Raw genomic sequence first — 7,667 nt, 5'->3', positions numbered from 1 at the left:
TTTTTGAATATATATATATATATATATATATATATATATATATATATATATATATATATATATATATATATATATATATATATATATATATATATATGTATATATATACATATATATATATATATATATATATACATATATATATAATATATATGTATATATATATATATATATATATATATATATATATATATATATATATATATATAATATATATGTATATATTCAATAGCTAACCGCTGACTGCAAGCTTCCACACTGAACGTAAAAAAAAGCCATGGATGTGTTGTGTACTAGGCAAAGAGAAGGAGGCAACACCAGGGCAGAACTGCGGCTTAGAAGGTTTATTAAAATCTTTGATGATTGTGTGGGGTGTGTATGCTACCACTAGTGAATGAATGCGGCCAATTTTTGGAATTAACAATGTGGAATTTACCAGAGGGTGTTGTCGGTGCGTGTTGAACGTATCATTCATCAAATCCAAAGGGGAAGGCAGAGAGGCAGTCAGTAGGGAGGCAAGCAGTCGGGGGTTGGAGCGAGGCAATGATGTCCGTGTCCAAGCAGTGGTCGAGGATCAGGGAAGGCCAGCAAAGATCCGGAAGGAGGTCGTGAGGCAAGACAAGATCACAGGAGACACTGTGGAAAACACAAAAGACATCATGTCGGGATCGAGTGAGAGCACAAGAAGGCGAGCAAGGAACAAGGGAGGGGTGCCAGACATGATGCTTACACAGGGGAGATTGGTTACGCTCTGCCAAAGGTCTCCTGGCTTTGCTGGTCTTTTAAGCCCCTCTCTCTCGTCAGATCCAGGTGCGCTGATGCGTGATTGTCTGCAGCCTTGTCGCTGTGTGGGCATGCTGCACCCAGCACAAGCAGGGGCGTTTCCGGGCAAGCAGCCAGAGGAGGAATCTTGACACTCAGTTACAGGACCAACACGGGTTCAAATCCGTGCCGTGACAGGATGGATCTACACCTGACATCCACTGTAATCATACCAAGTACAATAGGATATCTAGTCGATACTGTTACGATTGCATCAATATTTTTTAGCGTAACGCAATCTTTTTTCCTTTTTTAAAAATGTATATGTGTCCCTGGACCCATCTGGACTTTGAATATGACCAATATATGATTCTGTAACTACTTGGTATCGTATCGATACCTAAATGTGTGGAAACAGGTGGGTGCCATGATTGGGTATAAAAGCAACTTCCATGAAATGCTGAGTAATTCACAAACAAGGATGGGGCGAGGGTCACAAATTGTCGAACAGTTTTAGAACAACATTTCTCAACGAGCTATTGCAAGGAATTTAGGGATTTTACCATCTACGGTCGGTAAAATCATCAAAAGCTTCAGAGAATCTGGAGAAATCACTGCACGTAAGTGATGATATTACGGACCATTGATCCCTCAGGCGGTACTGCATCAAAAACAGACATCAGTGTGCAAAGGATATGACCACATGAGCTCAGGAACACTTCATAATACCACTGTCAGTAACTACAGTTGGTCGCTACATCTGTAACTGCAAGTTAAAACTCTACTATGAAAAGCAAAACCCATTTATCAACAATATCCTGAAATGCAGCCGTTGGAGAGATGGACTGATGCAAAGTGGAAAGGTGTTTTTTGGTCTGACGAGTCCACATTTCAAATTATATTTGGAAACAGAGGACATGGTGTCCTCCAGAAAAAAGAGGAGAATAACCATTTGGATTTTCATAGGCATAAAGTTCAAAAGCCAGCATCTGTGATGGTATGAGGGTGTATTAGTGCCCAAGGTATGTATAACTTACACATCTGTGAAGGCACCATTAATGCTGAATGGTCCATACAGGTTTTGGAGCAACATATGTTGTCATCCAAGCAACGTTATCATGGACGCCCCGGCTTATTTCAGCAAGACAATGCCAAGCCACATGTTACAACAGCTTAGTTTTTGTGGTAAAATAGTGTGGGTACTTTCCTGGCCTACCTGCAGTCCAGACCTGTCTCCCATCGAAAATGTGTGGCGCATTATGAAGCAGAAAATACGACAGCGGAGACCTCCGGACTGTTGAACGACTGAAGCTCTATATAAAACAAGAATGGGAAAGAATTCCACTTTCAAAGCTTCAACGATTAGTTTCCTCAGTTCCCAAACGTTTATTGAGTGTTGTTAAAAGAAAAGGTGATGCAACACAGTGGTGAACATGCCCTTTTACAACTACTTTGGCACGTGTTGCAGCCATGAAATTCTAAGTTAATTATTATTTGCAAAAACTAAAGTTTATGAGTTTGAACGTCAAATATCTTGTCTTTCAATCAATCAATCAATGTTAAATTATATAGCCATAAATCACTTGTGTCTCAAAGGGCTGCACAAACCACAAAACAAACCACATCGACATCCTCGGTAGAGCCCACATAATGGCAAGGAAAACTCACACTAGTGGGACGTCGGTGACAGTGACAATGATGACTATGAGAAACCTTGGAGATATACAGTAGGTTGAAAAGGATTTGCAAATCATTGTATTCCGTTTATATTTGCATCTAACACAATTTCCCAACTCATATGGAAACGGGGTTTATACGTACACAAAATTTTCGGTTCGGTACATACCTCAGTTCAGAGGTCACGGTTCGGTTCATTTTCGGTACAGTAAGAAAACAACAAAATATACATTTGTTGGTTATTAATTTACCAAATTTGCAAAATCTTCCACCAAAAATATTTTTCTTGGTGGAATATTTGATGTGAAGTAATCCAAAACTTTGAAGGGTCAATAATTCATAATAACATTGATTTTGATACAATATTATGTTTTGAGCAATAACAGTTTGAAAGAAAAAAAACAGCTTTGCTTTATTAGTCAATGTTGCAACTTTTTTCGAAATTACATTTAGCCTTTAAGCTTTTTTATTTCACTTTTGTTTATGTTTTTGTTTATTTTAATAGTATTTTTAGAATGTGTCGTGGAACTTTAAAACATTAGCTGTGGGCCGCGAATGGCTTCCGGGGCACACTTTTGACACCCCTGCTATAGATAATACAAAATAAAATCTGATAAATCTATGGGTAAAAAGCAAAGCCTGGCGACGCATGCGCGTTTATCATAACTCTCTTGCTCTGTGTGTCTCTGCCCCTTCCTCACGAATGCTGTTGCGCACACAATTTGTTTTGATTTTAACCCCTTCTTAACCCTGAACGTACATTGAAAATACACGCAACCCTAACTTAAAATGCCGGACATTTGAGGCATTTAAGAAACTCCAGCCGGACAAACCCGCAAAAGAGGACATATCCGGTGAAAAGAGGAGGTATGGTCAGTCTATCGTAGCCCGGTCACTGCTAGCATGCCGTTTGTTGTGCCTCGGTGTGCATTGTACGGCACGCTACTTAATATGTCCGTGTGGAAACTCGTTCGGTACACCTCCGAAACCGAACCGAATCCCCCGTACCGAAACGGTTCAATACAAATACACGTACCGTTACACCGTTTTATATATATATTAGGGGTGGGCAAATTAATGCGTTAATTACGATTTAACTCATCAATCTATTAACGCCGACGATTATTTTATCGCACATTTGCGTATGTTGTTTACATGCTCTTATTTTGTTAACGCCTTTTCTTAACAAGATGGCGTCGCCCGGACGGGCTTCGGCTTCGAGGGGCTCTTGGTAAAGATGGAACATTTAGCAAAAATACCGGACAATTCTGCAAATTTCATGGCTGGCTTACAGTGTGGTCACTCCGGGATCACTTACGACCGCCAGACAATTCTGAATGTGGATAGATCGGGCCGTTTTGGACTGAATGACGCGTGCTTGCCAGACCGGCTAGCTAGCATGGGAATACTTTGCCGGCTACATCCAGCGGCCTGTGAAGCAGCGGAGTATATGTGTTGTCTTTCTATTTATGAATAATGCAGACGAGGAGTGTTGGCTGAGTTCTTAACGTTTGCTTTCAGAGTGTGCATATCACAACATACAAGATGCCGTCATGGCGACACAACCTATACCGGGCTACCGCGCATGCTCGTCACTCCTGTTGCATGCTGGGTAGGGTAGTTATTTTATTCCCTGGCTCATAACATCACGATATAGTACCATGTATATGGTGCGTTCAGTTTATCAAAGCACCAAGCAAACAATCGGAAAATTCCCATCATATCAATTCCTAGATATGGTCATAATTATTTTAAGTGCACTACGCAGAATAAACACAACATTATTAATATTGCTACTACGGATAATTTGATCAAAAATTCCCTAAAACAGCCCACTACCTATAATATAGGTTTTTTAAACATAAGATCCCTGATCCAAAAAATGTTTCTGCTGTTACCTCAGAAATTGCCTGTTCAGATGTTATGATTGTGGCTCAGAGATTTGTATGTAGATTATATTTATTTTCCATAACAAACAGGATAACTTAAATACTCTGGCAGTGGTAGTAATAAGCTTAAATGTTTGTATTTACATTTTTTGAGTTGATTTTCATAAAATATGCTATTTAACTGCTACTGTTTAACAAGGACTGATTTAAATTGTGTTTGCACAACAAATGTTTTGGCACTTTTGGTAATGTGGGGGAATATTCCAATAAAGGTGCATTACACACATATATATATATATATATATATATATATATATATATATATATATATATATATATATATATTAGGGCTGGGCAACGATTAAAAATTTTAATCGAAATCAATCGCACTATTTCTCTGATTAATAGCGATTAACTGCATTGTATACGCAAAGCCCAATAATGAATTCAAAAGTAGTGTGTAATGCACCTTTATTGGAATATTCCCCCACATTACCAAAAGCGCCAAAACATTTGTTGTGCAAACACAATTTAAATCAGTCCTTGTTAAACAGTAGCAGTTAAATAGCATATTTTATGAAAATCAACTCAAAAAATGTAAATACAAACATTTAAGCTTATTACTACCACTGCCAGGGTATTTAAGTTATCCTGTTTGTTATGGAAAATAAATATAATCTACATACAAATCTCTGAGCCACAATCATAACATCTGAACAGGCAATTTCTGAGGTAACAGCAGAAACATTTTTTGGATCAGGGATCTTATGTTTAAAAAACCTATATTATAGGTAGTGGGCTGTTTTAGGGAATTTTTGATCAAATTATCCGTAGTAGCAATATTAATAATGTTGTGTTTATTCTGCGTAGTGCACTTAAAATAATTATGACCATATCTAGGAATTGATATGATGGGAATTTTCCGATTGTTTGCTTGGTGCTTTGATAAACTGAACGCATCATATACATGGCACCATATTGTGACGTTATGAGCCAGGGAATAAAAGAACTACCCTACCCAGCATGCAACAGGAGTGACGAGCATGCGCGGTAGCCCGGTATAGGTTAAGTCGCCATGACAGCATCTTGTATGTTGTGATATGCACGCTTTGAAAGCAAACGTTAAGAACTCAGCCAACACTCCTCGTCTGCATTATTCATAAATAGACAGACAACACATATACTCCGCTGCTTCACAGCCCGCTGGATGTAGCCGGCAAAGTATTCCCATGCTAGCTAGCCGATCTAGCAAGCACGCGTCATTCAGTCCAAAACGGCCCGATCTATCCACATTCAGAATTGTCTGGCGGTCGTAAGTGATCCCGGAGTGACAACGCTGTAAGCCAGCCATGAAATTTGCAGAATTGTCCGGTATTTTTGCCAAATGTTCCATCTTTACCAAGAGCCCCTCGACGCCGGGCGACACCATCCTGTTAAGAAAAGGCGTTAACAAAATAAAAGCATGTAAACAACATACGCAAATGTGCGATAAAATAATTGTCGGCGTTAATAAATTGATGAGTTAACTCATAATTAACGCACTAATTTGCCCACCCCTAATATATATATATATATATATATACATATATATATATATATATATATATATATATATATATATATATATATATATATATATATATATATATATATATATATATATATATGTGTATATATATATATATATATATATATATATATATATATATATATATATATATATATATATATATATATATATATATATATATATATATATATATATAATCCTTCTTTACACCGTGTTATTGAAGTTCCTAACGTGTGAAAGGACAGACGGACCGACCATCTCCCGCATCTTCTCCCTACCAAGTGTTCTGTGACATTTAGACGCCAACAGCCGTTTGTGCCAAAGGAGCCATCTTTTACAACTGTTTTGATTACTCACCCCTGAGTCACCAGTGGCAGCATGGTGTGCACAAGAGCCTTCAGAACGAGGCCCCCGTGCCCCCTTAATCATTTGAGGTCGCTGTGGTTAAACAGCGGCAAGAAGCGGGCCCCCTGTGTTGCAGCTGGTGACATCATCCCTCTTTGAAGAGTTTGTCATTAGCAAGAGAGCTAAATGGCCCCTCGCAGAGCGCTAGAGGGTTTTATTGCGCGGTGTGCCGGGGTCCGCAGGGGAAAGTCCCCGGCCACAAAATGGGGCTGGCGGAACAAAAGGTCTTCACGGAAGAATGAGCGGTCACACATGAGAACTGGGGTTAGCTTTCAGCCTTTTTCGTAAAAGATTGTTTATTCGGAGCTTCTGTCAGCATCTGAGTTGATGACTCAGCATCACTTGCACCTGCGGACACATCACAAGCAGGCACACTTTCTTTAAGTCTTGACTTGTTGTTGTTTCAGAGCCGAGCAGCACGCCGCCCAGGCTGGTCGGCAGCCATACGGACAGCTGCCACTCCGGCTGCGCCGCTCAATAACTATGGCGTGACGGCCCCTCACCCGACCGTTGAAGTAGTGATGTGTGGATCCATACTGAGATATCCATGCCAGATCTTTATGCTGAAATATCCACCCTGAAATCAAAGTTTTGATACTTTTGATACTTTAGTTCAGGGGTGTCCAAACGTTTACCACCAAGGGCCGCATAATGAAAAATCAAAGTATGGAGGTCCTTATTGATAATTTTTTTTTTTTTTTAATGCTTAAAACAGATGTTGTGACGTATATATAGTGAAGTATATTATTATTAATTATTAGAAAGAATATTTCAGCTTTTTCTTATAACATTCTATTTTTTACTAAATTTTTACGGTATTTTTTTGCAATTTAAGAATAGAATTTAAAAAAACAATAATGATATGATCAGGGTTTCCCGCAGCACTTAAGGCGGCTGCCTTAACAACAGAAAGCCACCGCCTAAACTAAAGTTTTACCCCAAAAAAAGTCTTAAAAAGCTGCTCTGCTTAGTTTTGCGTCTGCCTCTGCCAGTATGTCTCTCCAGCACCCAGCATTGTCCCACCCACAGAACCATCTGATTGGTTACACGCAGAGCGGTAACAGCCAATCAGCAGTGCATATTCAGAGCGCATGTAACGAGGAGCGAACATAAAGGTGTTTTTAGCAGGTAAGGCAGCGGATTCTCCACAAATGATAATAAACACCTCCCAGTCATTTGACTGGGAGGTGTTTATTATCATTTGTTACTAGTAACTAGTAACATCACTATGGGCCCGTTGACGTTCTAGAAACAAGCGGCAGCTCAACTCGCTCACAGTCCTTGAGGTGAAGGCTAATTAGCTATTAGCGTGATGTTAACTCACTGTGCATTGTGTGTGCGTGCATGTGTGTGTTTGTGTGTGT

At 39.2% G+C, this 7,667-nt stretch overlaps 1 long non-coding RNA gene across 1 annotated transcript; it reads right to left on the bottom strand.

Annotated features, from left to right (window-relative positions):
• Nucleotides 1-340: 340 nt before the first annotated feature.
• On the bottom strand, nucleotides 341-6,424 carry LOC133541569 (uncharacterized). The gene is made up of 3 exons (XR_009803920.1): nucleotides 6,256-6,424; nucleotides 731-983; nucleotides 341-636 (listed from the first exon to the last, which is right to left on the bottom strand). It is a non-coding gene; the product is annotated as an uncharacterized LOC133541569 (long non-coding RNA).
• Nucleotides 6,425-7,667: the final 1,243 nt, after the last annotated feature.

The sequence above is a fragment of the Nerophis ophidion genome, linkage group LG23 (genome assembly GCF_033978795.1).
Source record: "Nerophis ophidion isolate RoL-2023_Sa linkage group LG23, RoL_Noph_v1.0, whole genome shotgun sequence".
Taxonomy (NCBI): domain Eukaryota; kingdom Metazoa; phylum Chordata; class Actinopteri; order Syngnathiformes; family Syngnathidae; genus Nerophis; species Nerophis ophidion.
Note: the sequence above shows the minus strand (reverse complement) of the source record. Positions and strands in the feature narration are given on the sequence as shown.